At 47.3% G+C, this 14,869-nt stretch overlaps 1 protein-coding gene across 3 annotated transcripts in view; it reads left to right on the top strand.

Moving 5' to 3' along the window:
- Positions 1 to 14,869, top strand: part of Cph (BCL11 transcription factor chronophage) — a 662,450-nt gene that overhangs the window by 634,893 nt on the left and 12,688 nt on the right. The gene's annotated exons all lie outside the window — the stretch shown is intronic.

Here is a 14,869-nt window from a genome sequence, read left to right as displayed (position 1 = left end):
CGGTATATATTCACCGTTCTTGTTTATTATTATGATTAATTCTTTTTTTTCGCAGCTGACCCGCGCCACACACTTTACATCTGAAACGATCCTTCTGTCGCGTCTCGTCGAAACCACTCAGCCCCGTGTTTACGCTCCTTTTTGTCTTTTTCTTTCACTTCTTTTTTACGCCTTTTTTTTTTTTCTCTCTCGCAACGGGAATCAAAACGCACGCCGTTTATACTAAGAGAGCGGTGCTCGCGAGCGCGCGTGTAGTTTAGGGATGCTTGCGTTCGGAGGAGCGAAGCGCCTGAGAAACACTCGCCATCGCCGCGGGAGAAGTCGTCCGCAAACAGATAGACCACTTCACGACCTTCCTTCTGCATTACGTCGCGCGCCCAGGTCTCCCAAACTGCGTGTCCATTAGGAACATTTCTTTGTTCTTCTTTTTTTTAGGTTTCTTAAGTTCGTGATGGTTCCTTCGCTTCTTTTGTAAGATCATGGTTCAGTGCCCCGCGTGAACCATTTCTGCTTGTATACCGCGTCCCTCCATTTTTGTTGTGTAATTTTGTCTCTCTTTTTTTTTAAAGAAAAATAGATTTGCGATGGACGATGGCTCAGGTTTCATCGAATACTGAGCTCACCCCCTCTGTGTGTCTCCTTTTCTCCTGAACATTTCCTTTTGTTGTTTTTCTTTAGTTCGCGTTTCCAGATAATAGCTAGAGACGGACCCAGTATCTCTTGAAGTGTAAACACGTGAATGCGTAATGGCAGCCGAGGCAGTACCGTATGCATATGTCAACAGAGAATGTAAGAGGATCCAGGCGTGGAGTGCTTGCTGTACTTACGGTTATAGATGCGATGCACGCAGCCAGCCCTGTGTACATAGGAGCCTGTTTTGGACATTGATTCTTTTTTGTATGTTTTGCTTTTTGAAATCTTCCCGGCTACTCGAACAACCACAAAAGAGGGCTGCAGTCGGCGGCGCGAAGTCTAATAGTTGCCTCTTGCTGACGTAAGCAAATAGCAGTAACGTGTTTAGCACGATGAAATATTTTACGGCGCGATTGTAATGCGGGCATTTCAGACGCCACCCGCTGCGTGTAATGAAGATTGTCACCTCCCATCATACATTATAGACAGTGTTAATGACAACTTTGCAGCGAACAGTCAAAGAAGGTCGACGCGTAATGCGCCGAAACAAAAGAGTGGTTCTCCTCCCTGTACAGCCTGCTCCCTCCCTCGCTCGCGAGCTCTGTTTCCCTGCATTGGTTGGCCGGGGTGTACCGTTGCGTTGAACGCGCTTTTTTTTCTTCCTTTTTTGTTTACTTCACGCCCATGTGTCGCCCGCCACTGACGAAAAGAAGCTTGCATCAAGCCGCACACACCGCTCGATATATCTCTCCATCTTTTTCTTGTGTGTGTGTGTCATGTCTCGTTCTGTCTGTTCACTTGTCCGTCCCGAACCGACTCTCATGCTCTTAAGCTAGTGGCTAGTGGTTGTAGCTAGTAGTTGTGGCTCGTGGCTAGTGGCCACTAGTCACTAGTGGCCAATGCCTAGCGGCTGCGGTCACTTTGCATCGAGTGATCGGCGTCGTTGGGACGTCTGTCGCCACCACGAATCGACGCTGGGTGTCGCCACTGTGCACATCGCACTTTCAGGCTGCTTCTGTTTTTCTCGGTCGGTGCTACAAAACGCTGCCAAGACGCTGGAGCGTTGCTTCATCGCGCTTTCTGTTCTTGAAGCACTCTTTCTCCCTCTGACTGCCCAAAACTCACTCCACTATTTTTTTTTTTTAACCGAGGGTTGGGTTGAAAGGCTGATAAGTACTCGCGAACTGGCAAGCACTTCAAGTATTTGAATCCCGCTCTATTTCACTTCAGCGTGTGCTTGTGGAGTCATGAAAATCGTGGAACTAAAGCTAGTTTTCGTAGACACTTCCATATAGCGAATGATGGAATATACTGCACCGTACTGCAAACAATGCACAAAGGGGCACATCCTTGCATACGACACACTCTAGTGCCTTATGATGTCGTATGAACACATAAAGTACTATACAAAGGTAGAGCTCATGTAGTTGAAGTACTAATAATCGTCGGAGAAGTAACATTGACGACTACAGCAAACAATATTCGGACGAGTTGCATTTAACATTCAGTTTTACAGAAGATTGCAGAAAAAAACGTTATCAGTCTTTTACTCAAAAATTTTCTGCACGAAATGCACTTACATTGTACGCAACGCGGTCGTATGGCGTACTGACTACGCGAGCGTCAGCCTGAAATCAGTTCCTACGTGATGGCTTCGCCTTGTCTTCGCCTCATATGCGCTGGCACATTAGTCACTGCGGCGCACATCACCGGAGTATAACGTGCTTGTTTCACGTTTTCCGATATGTACATTGCTTACCTTCATCGACCGTCGTTTTTGCTAACGTCCGATTCTCGCCCGAGTGTGTCGAAGGGAAAAAAAGAAGGTGCCTTTAAAAAGTAGGGTGTCTTTCACGTTTTTTTTTTTTGGAACACCGGATCGTTCTCAAACTATCTTTTGTTCTCACATTTTTTGTTTTGTTTTTCTTTCTCGAAAGAGGAAAATAAGACTGTACGGCTAGCCATATTCTCTAATCTCGCTCTTCCAGGCGACCCACACGTTCGCGTATTGGGGCTCCCTGTTTTCTTCCCTCCCCACTCCTCCTCCCCGCTTTTTCTCCCCCAATAATTTTTTTATCGATCATAAACGTCTTTTTACCTTCGAGAGTTTCTTATAAAGTATCGTTTGTCTTCCATATAGTTTCGTTTAATTCATGGTACGCTCGACAGGTCAGAAATGTCGACGGTAAGCATATACCAGTGTTATTAGAGGATCTTATTGCGTATTTGTCGTTTATCTTTAGGTCGACTAGTTTCTACCATTTCTCGCTGAATATTTATTGTGCAGCTCGCTTTAACGTCGACTCGGCTCATATGCCTGGGGTGACCGATGATCTCCTATAATTTGCTCCATACTTTAGTCCTACAAATTTTGGGAATTAAAAAAAAACAAAAAAAAACGAGAACTGGATCAAATGAGATGTTGGATAAAAAATTTCGATTGTAAGCATATGAGCGCAACGTAAGGTATGTGCAGTGACACAAACACATGAATATAATGCATTTAAATAAATACAAAATAAGATAGTACATTCCAGCCAGAGTGAACTAAACGATACGAATCGATAAGGAAATATAGCAACACCTAAAAGCAGATATCCTTAATGTTTACTTCTCAAAACTAATTAAAGACGTAGTTGTTGAACAACACGCACTTCGTACCCTGCCCTATCTCTTTCCTGGACTAAAGAAACAGTGTCCATGTCAGGTTGACCGTCCTTTGAATATGTGGTTCTTTTAGGGAAAGTTCCTTCGAGGCTGCACAGCTTGAGAAAACGTTTACATTTTTAGCAGCGTAAATACAACGGAAGTACAGCTATATTACAAAACGCCTCCCCCCCTCCCCTCCCGGAAAAAAAGAAAAGAAGAAAAACGCAAGAGCGGGAGTGTGTATCCTTGGTCCCTTCTAGCCTCAATTGTCTCACGCAGGTTTTTCCGCTTCACGGACTCACAGTTACGCGCATTTGTCTTGAACTCGCACGTAGAACATCATTGAAAGCTCGCTTTGACGAAATACATTGAGAAACAGCGCCGCCTAGTCGTTGTCGTCACTTTATATTATAACTACAGACTTTAATACGCGTTTGAAACGCTGTTTGTCGGATCGCCAGAATCTCTGACGCTAAACACGCCTATCGCGCTGCCATATTCGAGCCCCCCCCCCCCCCGGCCCCCTCCGACAGCTGCTGTCCGTCATCGCCATCAGAAAGGGAGACCGGCACACGTCGTGCTAAGCAATGTACAAATATAAAAAGAAGTGAATAAAACAAAGCGAACACGACACGCCGAATCCGAATGCCATACAACTTGCGTGCTAGGGACTGCGCCTCGCGGCACTAAGCAGACAAAAGATTTCCTAATATAAAGCGATCGGCAGGAGCTCACTTTACTGTCCTGTAAAAGCAAAAATAAGGGATGGCAGAGGACAACAGGATTGAAGAAGAAGAAGAAGAAGCTACGAGCAAATGCTGAGGAGGCCGCGGGTACGAATGCAGTTCCTGGCAATCCGGCGTCTCCCTGCTTCGCTGTTCTTCCCGCCTTGTTTTCCGCGTCGGTCGGTGGCTGCCGGTGCGGGCCTTATATAATGAAATGGAAGGTTCGCAACGACGACACGCGTGTGTGTACGTGCGTCTGTGGGTTGTTTGTGTGTCCCCGGCAGCGTCTAGAGCGGCGCTGAGAGGAGGAAGAGAGGGAGAAGCCCAGGGAGTAAGGGCGCGGAGGGGGGGAAGGGGAATTGCACAACAGCGGGCTACCGGAGTCCCGAGGAGGACCCGGCGGCGCGCACAGGAAATTAAAATACACCCGAGCAGTGGTCATCAAGGAAAGATCAATCTCTGTCAAGAACTCCTGCGGGGAGTTTGCGCCTGCCAGCGACGACCGACCGACCGAGCGAGCGACCCGAGCCGACCAGATGCCCCCCCCCCCCGCTTCCCTCCCCCAAACTCGCCTCTCTCCATCGTGTAAGGAGGAACCTGGGGTGGGGAATTGAGTAGAGAGTGAAAGGAACCCTCTGAATGCCCCAGAAGTGGAAGGAAAGAGGGTAGCACGGAGGGAAAGAGGGATGTGATGGGACAAGGTAGAGACGAGAGCAGTGTTCCCCATGGGGAGACCAAGGGATCGTAGCTGAAATGGAGTGGGAAGATAGGAGAGGACGCGAGGAGTATGCGGAGTCTCGGCATTGTAAAGGAGGCGGTGGTCAAGAGGGAGCTAGGTGAAAAAAAAGTACGCATATGCAAGGTGGGATTGTATTCCCAATGGGGAGAATGAGGGAGCCTCGCTGGACTTAAGTGGAAACTGCAGAGGCAGAAAGTAGGGATGTGCGTGGGAATCACGAGGGAAAGGCCTTCGTGTTGCGTGCGTGTTGCAGCGAGAGCGTCGCAGTGGCGTTGGCCACGAATATAGCGGAGTGGGTACCCGGTGCAGAATGGCCGCGATCAGTGAGAGGGGAAGGTGGGTGCACGTGTTTCTGTATTTGGTTAACCCGTCGCCACGCTCTAGACAACCCCCTTTTCCCCAAAGACTCGATGTGTGTGGAGGACTCTAGGGATTACCTCGTTGTGGGAAGGATCTTCGAAGGAAAACAGCAAGGAAGGAACATCTGAGCGAAGGGAATGAAAAAAAAGAAGATACGGACGCGAGTAACTCGGCATCACATGCGCAAGTATACAAATAGTATGACTTAGCACTAAGGGAAATGAGGACGGATACCAGGTTCCGGTTTCAACCAGTGCTTTGTTGTTTTCGTCGGTTAGTGTACACCTCCTTATTGCTTGACTACTGGTCTCCTAATGTCTGGATCAAGTCTGAAATTATGCAGGACGGCAACTTGAACGAGAAAAGAGTTATACAATGAACGCAGAAGCGTCGCAATTTCTGATAGCGAATGCTTCATGATATATATATATATATATATATATATATATATATATATATATATATATATATATATATATATATATATATATATATATATATATATATATATATATATATATATACATATATATATGGTCAACTCTGGACAACCGTCAGTTGCGCTTCGCTCTTCGTAGAGGAAAAACATGTGTCGATTGAGCACCTGAACAACACTTTACAATGTGGTGAGCGCTCTTTAAATCATGGACCCAGGACCTCAGAGAGGTGCGACGTAACGCTAATGCATTTCTTTCTCGTTCTTTTTTCTTGTAATCGCTTTTCGAGTCCTCCCTGCCTTATATTCTTCGATTTGATGTAACAATTACGCAACAATACCTGCGTTGTCGCCTTAATGCATCACTTACTGCTCCTGATCTACTAAATTTATTGGGTAACGAGCGCTGCTGGCAGAAATCTAACAGGAATGGTTACGGAAACGCTTGTGCGAGTTGTACATTTTGGAGACAGATCACCACAATGGCACGCCGTTCCCCCCCCCCCCCGCCCCGTTTCTAAAAAATAAGTGAATTTATGAGCCTCCCCTTAAACCCTCCTTTTCGGCACACTATAAAGACAGAAAAAAAAAACACCGGCGCATATACAGAAAAAGAAGGCATCTGCTTCCAGGATTGCCTATGGTTTTGACAAGTTCGTATACTTTTGGAGCAAGAAGAAAAATGAAAGCAAAGGAAGGACAGGTTAGAATTGACCGCACGAACGTTGAAAAGCTCGCGTGGTCACGCATATTGAGGTCCGATTTGCGTCCATCCAAGAGTTTCGGCAGCCTTTTCACTTCTCTCTCTTCATATTATTTTTTCTTCTCGCTTTGGAGTTTTGCGACCAAGCTCACCGAAAGGTCCGCCACGACTCCGACCTAAACCAGGAAAGGGAGGAGTGCATAATAATCCACGCGACCTTAAGAGGCACTGAGCGGACGAAGAAACAAAAAAAAGGAAGATCCCCAAATCTCCTCCCGCCGCCGCCCCATCTCACTTGGTTCGGCAGCCAGAGCATATCGACATATCTGCAAGCCAAAAAACTTTTTCACTTCGGGTCTGACAAACACTGTGTCTTTACTTTCAGTACATCGGATGTTATCTATTCTTCTTCTCCTTTCACCATGTAGTTTATTATTATTATTATTGTATTCTTTTTTCAGCCCTCTCGCTTGGACGTTTGCGTAACTGCCGCCGCAAGGGCTATCGTTGTCTTTCCAGTCTATTGTGATGCATGTAGAGATGTTACTGTTAAGCATTGCTTCCATGGGACGCAATCGCTTTTGTCGAGCGAAGAGTGAAGCACGTGTAAGTCTGCCTCGCATGTGCAGTCTCGTCAGGTATTAGAGCATTTTGTTGTCATAGCGTTACCGTCTTATCGTTACCGATAATATTTATGAAGTGTTTTTGAGTCCACCTTTCATGCGTCGCCAAGCGAAATGCAAGGCGTGAGAGGCCGGGCAAACATATCCAGCATTCATTAAAAGAAAACGTCACTCTCCCTCTCTCTCTTCCAAGTGCACTACCCGGTGAACTCTACGCACGCCGAGTTGGTGGCGGGCAGTGTTGATAGAATCCCGACTACGGTCAGTTGCACTTCACTCCTCGAAGAAAGAGGACGTGAGTCGAGTGAGCTCTCGAACAGAACACTTTGCAATTTGTTGAACGCGGTTTCAATCATGGATCCGGGGCCTCAAAGAGGTGCGAAGTAATGCTAACGCATTTCTCTAGCATTTACCGCTAAATAATATACTGAATTTATTTGTTAAAGTGCTGTTCCAAAGGGTCATTCGTAGGGTCACTTCTTTTTTCTTACTTTGCGCTCGCGATTCTTTTCTCGGTGGAGATGTCAGGGACGCAGTGGAAATAATTAAGAGCTTCGAGCCGAGACGGGAACAAGATGAAAGCCGAACCGCGCTGCAACACAAACGAAGCGTTTCCTGCTCGATGGTCCACGGGTGGCGAGCTCGGGGCCACCAATAAAGACTCATCAATCACTTGCTGCTGCGCGGTAGGCTGGCCCTCGCATTGTTCGTTCTTTCGTTTTATTCGACTTGTGTCCCGCTTCCGATCCTACCCTTCATCTTGTACAGCTTCGTCTCTAGAGGGATGAGTTGCAATAGGGGTGAGGGTAGCTGGCTTTTTTTTTTATCCCGGTTTTTGGGTGTTTGGTTTTAATGGTCGGAATGTATTTTTGTTGCTCTCGATGTGAAACGAGCGAATAAGTAAATGAAGAAGACGGAGTCCTAGCGTGGCAGCACGCAAATAGAGTCACGTGTAGCAGGAGTCCAGAAACGTGAGAAAAAGCGAGTTGGCTAACGAAGTCGCTTAATTCCATTAGGATCAAAAATAAGGAACGCCGGGGCTTGCACAAAAGCTGTGAGTTATGTTTTTCGAGTTGATACGCAACGCACTCTCTAAACTTTTGCATACACATTTCGGGCAGTGTCGTCAATCGCCGTGAATATTTATTGTCGCCTGCAAGGTTCCCAACAATGTGTGAACGACAATTAGTTGCAAGCTTCTGAAAGTCCGCTTTGCCTCCTAAGGATTATGTGTGGGGTGAAACCATTCTTCCACTTGAGGCCGATGTTGTCCACGAGAGGAACTAAAAAGCGGCTGCAACTTTAGCATGCCTTCTGGAAGTGTGCTTCGCCTGCTAAACTCGCTCTGTGGGGTGAAGCCATTTTGCAGGTTGAGGCTGATGTTGGTAGCGACGAGAAGAATAAGGAAAGCGGACAGAGTGTTTCGGCATAGCGATGCCATTCAACCGCTACCACTACTATGCCCCATCCCAGAGCCTTATAACCATCCCAACTGCCCAGGAACAGTAAATCTCGCGCATGCTCTGTCGGCGCCAGCCGGTATTGGAAATGGTAACGCAATGTCAAAAAAAAAAAAAAAAAAAACTTGTGCGGATTGGAGAGATGTATGTGGCGGTATTTCTTTCGTGGAGTGTCGTGCGAAATTTCGTATACCCCATTTTCGGCTTAACTTATGCCAAAGCGATAACGGTTAGAACCTTTATTCGTCATTTGACTCGTGTTACTTACTGCTGTCTTGTTGGCAGCCTACCTCTCTCACCCCCCCCCCCCCATCCACTCTTCTTTCTTTAAATACGTTTTTGAGACAGATTTGGTTAACTTCACTGCACATGTACTCCTTGGCGCGTGTCGTTATACTATATTCTTCAGTCACTACGCCGGCAAACGAAGTTGAGGCTTAGTGCGCTGTCGGCAATATTGACGTGTTTTGCGGTTCGAAAAGCGACCACGCCCCCCCCCCCCCCCCGAACCAGAAAAACAATAACAAAGCAGTGGCTTCTATTACAACGCGTTGTTGCTTTTTGCGTCACATGGACATTCAGGCTGGTACGGTTTACACGACCCTTGATCGTGGAAAAAAGGACCGCGTGGGTGTCGTTTCGGTTATAGCCTGTCATTCATAGCTTTATTATAGCGTGTCATTCATAGCTTTATGATTGCATGTTCCGTTATAACTTTCGCATATACTCTAGAAAGATAGAATTTGCCACTTAAGCCTCGTGCTATTCTCTGGATCCCAATATGTAGCTTTCTCAATAAATAAGAACAAAACTTAAAGCTTGTCTAAATTTGCAGCAACTATAGCGAGGAAGATGTGGCTCCAAAGCACACAGAGCAATGAAAAAAGAAAGGAAAGAAACAATTGTAGCGCAGACAAGACTCTAATATTGTTTCTAAGCTCAGAGCGCTTTTTATGACAAGCGGTCATCGCCGTATACGATACTCTTCTCCTTTAAAACTTTTTTTGTTCTTGAAATTTATATATATATATATAATAAAGAAAGGCTGAGTTGACTCCCGAAATCCCCGCGCAGGGTCTACTATATCCTCAGTTGTTTCTTTTTTTTTTTCGCGTGTATGTATTTACGTAACGTAAACGTAAGTTCTATTTATTTTTGTTTTTCTCCAAAGGCCCGAACGCTCTCCTTATTCGTTAAAACGATTGATCATCGCTGCGCAGTTGAAAGTGATGTATGACCGTTTTGACAACAAAGGAATCAGCCAACGGTAACGGGCGGCGCTGTCGAAAGAAGATGAAAAAAATTTTTTGAAAAATAAAGATATAGAAAGGCATGTCGAGAGGGCTCTCCGGGACCCAGAATTAGACCTTGTCTCGAACTCAAAAAAGAAAAGAGAGAAAGAAAATTTCGGCTCCGCGGCATCGGCCCCTGGCGCCTGGTCATCACGTAACGGAACATTTTTCCTTTTTTCTCTCTCTCTCCTTCCCCTCCCCTCATCTGCAGCCCGCCATGATACACTTGTTATTTAACTTCCAACTGCCTCGCGTGTTGTCTTCTAAAGTTTCATGCGGCAAGAATTTTTAAAGCTTGGAGAGGGGAAGAAATAAAGTGAAATTATTTGGCTCGTTGTGTACACCCCTCCAGCCTGCCACCGCCCACCCCGAATCCTCTCGTCTGCCGCGATTGTTTGTTTGTTAGATGTTTATAATTTTTAACTATTTCATAATGTCGGCCTGCGTGGAACGTGTGTGTTTGATTGTTATCTGGGGCGCTCCTTCGTAGAGCGTTAGCCCGATTGTGTGCTTTGTGCGTTAACTTTCGCGCGTTTGTACTACATACCTTCTGTGCCGTTTCCTCGCCTGGTCCACGTGGTTGTTTCGGTTGTTTAGCTTTCAGCGATGCTTTTTGAAAGTTTGGAAAACTCTGCGAGTGGACTGTTTGGTCGCCCGGCATCTGACGTGGCGAGACCAGCCTGCGACATTTTTTTTTTTCATTTGCGATTGTTTGTTTGTTTTTGCAGGAGCGGAGAAGTTGGCACGATTTCAAAGTACTTACAACGTTTGATTTTATACGCTTTTCGTGTTTGAATTGATATTTTCTTCAATATTTCGTTCGGGGTGCAGGGGCCGAATAATCTAGCCGGTAACAAACAATTAAACTTGCTTCAGGGGAACGTAGAAAAAGATGTTATAAAACGCCTTGTGATGACGTGTATCTGATCGTGTACCTTGAACTGAGAACTGTGACATTCACGTCTCCCAAGTTGGTCCGAGTAGTCTATAAAGTGCGTATACAGCTAGGTCTAGCGTGTCATTCCTGGCTTCATATTGACTATGTCTGTAAAAGCTCCTTATAAATAATAATAATAATAATAATAATAATAATAATAATAATAATAATAATAATAATTTATGCGACAAGAACATGTGGCGCTGCCTTTGGACGCAGGGCGTGTGCTTTCGCATCCAATAACCGCCTGATTCAATATACTAAGAAATGCTGTTCTACTATTTGAACACTACAGTGCTTTTAGCCTCTGCCTATAAAGATACACCTACACATCATTTTCTACTACTACTACTACTACTACTACTACTACTGCAAAAGATGTTGCAGCCCTCTCCAATTTTTGGCCATTGACGTGAAAGAAAACGCTCTAATACGACAGGAATATAGATAGCAGCTGTAACTTTGCCGAAGTCATGGCGTGTGATTTAAATCACTCACAAAAAGAAAAAAAAAATGCGAGAAAAGTGAGACGTTTTCAGCGAGACGTCGGCGTTTCGATGGCGCCCTCCCGTCATGTCGCCCCGTCTTCCATCGATGACCGGCGCGCCGATGATCCATCAAAATTTTTGCCCGCCGAATTTGTTTTCCTTCTTTTGGGCGCAGTAGCCGGCGCTGTTCCTTGCCCCGCCTGCCCACTGCACACTTGTGTTTCAATGTAGGGTGGATCCGGGACACGGTCACCGTGTTCCGTATATTGTCCACAGAGGGCGGGGTGGTAGCATTATGGAGGCGAGGGGGATGGATGAGGGGAAGGACAATATGGGTTTGGACCTTACGCGCCGCCGCGGATACCGAACTGCTTGCTTTGCGCCCACGCCGGACAGGCCAACGGTCAATAGAGGAGCATGTTTTACATCGACGTCCTCTAAAAGGTCACAATGGGCGCAGCGAAGTCTCTTTAGAGGGGAAGTGGCCCGCTAGGGGGCGCACATTGGTTCGGCCACTGACCGATGAAAGAGAGAGAGGGAGAAAAGAAAAAGGAAAGTGAGAGGAGGAAAAAATAGAAAGGAAGCAAACCGTGGCGCTGATTGGAATGCACTGAGTGACCATTGTCCTTCGGGGGATCAATTTATATCGCCCTTTTTGCGCAGTTGATTAGATACCGCAGTAACTGCGGCGGCGTACCGTCTCTGCTGTTTGCTTATTTCATACCTATATATCAGGGCCCGTATTGCGAAAACCTAATTTATGTGATAGTTCCTTTTCTTTTTTTTTTCGTAGGCCAGCATTCGCGAGCGCCAGCCAATCATGATACAGATATTAGGGATACGAAACGACTGCGCTAGCAATGGGCAATCTCTGAAGGCACTGACCTTTAAGACAAGTATTGCGACATTGACCGCGGCGTTTATTGTAGGAGGTCGTGCAATAAATAATCTATTCGTACGATGCTTATTTACTAGAAACGACCGTTCGGTCATTTTCCGATCGTCTTACGAGCATACGTCGAGTGCTAGTATAAATACTGCGTAGCGCAGGTAGATACTGTCAAATAAACATAAAGACATGAATACCATAGCACTGTCCGTCTTCTGCATCGGCAGATGAGTTGCCTTGCCTTCTATTTTTATCACTTAGTAAAAAAAAAATAGCCTATTGTGAACTGCAAACTTTCACCCCTATGGAACCGCTTGCCTGGTTGGCCTGCGGCACGCGATCTGTGCTCGATTCAGTCGCTCCCTCCTCACGACCGCATAACTGGCTCGCGTGTCAGCCTACTTCGTCGTGGAACGACTCCCAGTGATGGATTACTCCCACCTTAGCGCGACCACCGCGGACAAACTTCTCGGGCGTGGAAGCGACGCTAGCGCGTAAGCGACGTTCACATTCTGGAACTAACGCACACAGCGTTCTTTTTCTCTCTCTCCCGCACACACTCTCTCTTACGCCGTCGTTCTCACACGCTTCCTTCATTCCCTCAAGACATTTCCCTCTTACAACGAAAACAACGCTTAGCCAGCAGCTCTCCCCCAAGAATCTATCGAGACCGACTCTGCAACCTCGCGATGCGCGGAGTTTGGACCCGAGTGCAAAGAAGGCGCCACGGGGGGGGGTGAGGGAGAGGGAGAGAAGCAGTAGGCGACCGCAGTTGACTGACTACGCCGTACTCCTCGCGCGCTAGTGGCGACGAAGTGCTGCGCGATCAACTCGCCTAGAGAGGCGGCGAGACGCGAGCCATCAAGTCAGGTTCGAAGCGCATCGCTCATTCCAGGATTAATTACTCTCCGGAACGACTTCGCGGTGCCCGTGAGACGAACGACCCGCTCCCCATTTTCATCTCCTCCCTCTCATTCGCTCCCGTTTTCTACCGGTCGACCTTTGCACTGCCTTCCCGCTCTCCCTAAACGGAGCGGCTTGGAGGACGCGCTGTTGTGGGAGGAAAAAAGGGGAACCCGGTGCGAGGGAAGGCAGACGGTTCTCCCCTTACGCCAAGGGCGCTAATTGTCTTGTAGGATAACTCCCGAACAGCGGCGGCACGCTATCTGGGGCGAGATCTGTGCGATGGAGAAAGGGCGGAAGGGGAACTACTCCCTCCTTAGGGATCTGCATGCAAAGCGCGTGCGAGAGAGGGTGCGAGCTCGAGATGCGGTCGGGAGTCTTGTATGTCCCGAACGGGGATACGGAGGAAAGGGGATGGCGGGAAGCGCTTTGCAGTGCGTAGAAGACTATAGGTGAGGAGGAGCGTGAGCGCGCGAGCGAGCACGCGACATCGGAAAGCAATTATTAGCCGTTCGAGCGGTGCTAATCTATCACGATTAAGTGATCGATGTTCTTCCCCTGCGCTAGCTCCGCGAGAGGTTCTGGTTTTCTTTTCCGCAGCTCCGGCTCGCTTTGTGGCGTAGAACTAAATGCGTCGCCCTTGCGAGCGGCGGTGGCGGTTGTACAGCGCCCTCAAGACGCGCGCTGCGGTGCGGCGTTTCGTAGACCTCTTTGGAGGAATGAGCGTACGCGTGAAAGAGCGCAAGGTGAACGCGGAAGCGGGCGCCACTGTAAGTTTCGTGGAAGCTTCCGTTCCTTCTTCTCGTGCTACCGTTCCCGCAGTTCGATTTGGTCGTGTACTACAGCGGTGTGCGAATAGATTCTCGGCTGCGAAGAAGAACACAGCGAGGAACGTTGCTCGAATTTTTCTGCCGGTGCATTTTCCCGTAGCCTAATTTCGGAGGCGTCCACGCATTTCTTTCTCGTTCGTTGCTGTTTGCGAGTTTGTTTGTGCGCGAATGTAGTACTACACCGCTGCACTGTCACCGACTACTCGTGCCGCGTCTTCGAGGCAGCAGTATAGTTCTCCGTGAACGTCGACTTCGTCGGGTGTTTCCGAATACTTTTGTGCAGCGTAAGCGATGGCAAATTATTCCGACGCTAATGGCTCGGAAGTAATGGGCGTCTAAATTACCTGCTTTCTGGAGGTGACGCGAGGTAAACTATGCCCATTAAGTTAACGACCGCTCGCCCTTCGTAAAATGGGGCAACAAACAATGCGCGGTCTCTTCAACCGTGGCTTGAATGATCGAATTCACGTTGGCATGTTGCAGTAACACTTCACGACTTCTTGTGACGTTCGGGGTAAGCTCCAAAGCGAGCTTTGTGAACGCTCTCCTTGCTGCGCTCAGGAATTCACGCCTCGTCATTCTTATGAGCTTGCTGTTATCTTGTAAACTCGCTTACATTTAGTGCTGTTTGTCGCTGATCCCCGGAAGCTCTATAGCTAGCACTTGAATGTTACAGCAGGAATCGGGAAATGCACTAAAGAAAAGAAAGAAAAAAAATGAAGAAAGGAATAATGAAACTGACTAGAATATGTGGAGGCGCTGAGTGCCTGCTCTTAAGCTTTCGGTTTCCGCTTGAAATCTTGCCATACCAGTTCCCTCTTTTTATTCACTCACTGATGCGGATACAAGCGGAGAGAGAAAGGACAGATGTAATATTGGACAAATACTGGCGTCGAGCAATGTGCGCGATATTTGTGGATGTTGCAACGAAACCGATGTCGAGCAGCATAAGAAGCACCGTGTTCGTGCTGCCGATGCTGCCGGCACTTTCGCGTAGCTTCTTTAACATGACGCGTACGCGACTATATCGTTAACAACGAGAATCTTAATATAAAAATTCGCAAGTTCATTCGAAGCCGGAATGACGATGTTTAGGCAAATCCGCGTACTTCGCATCGTTTCCACGCTGTTTGACGCGGCGTTGCCGCGTATATACACTAACGCCAGGTTCCCTCATGCACGAGTATTTTGAAGCTCTTATC

Source organism: Dermacentor variabilis, chromosome 7 (genome assembly GCF_050947875.1).
Source record: "Dermacentor variabilis isolate Ectoservices chromosome 7, ASM5094787v1, whole genome shotgun sequence".
Classification (NCBI taxonomy): Eukaryota; Metazoa; Arthropoda; class Arachnida; order Ixodida; family Ixodidae; genus Dermacentor; species Dermacentor variabilis.
This window is presented reverse-complemented; position numbering and strand designations above follow the sequence as displayed.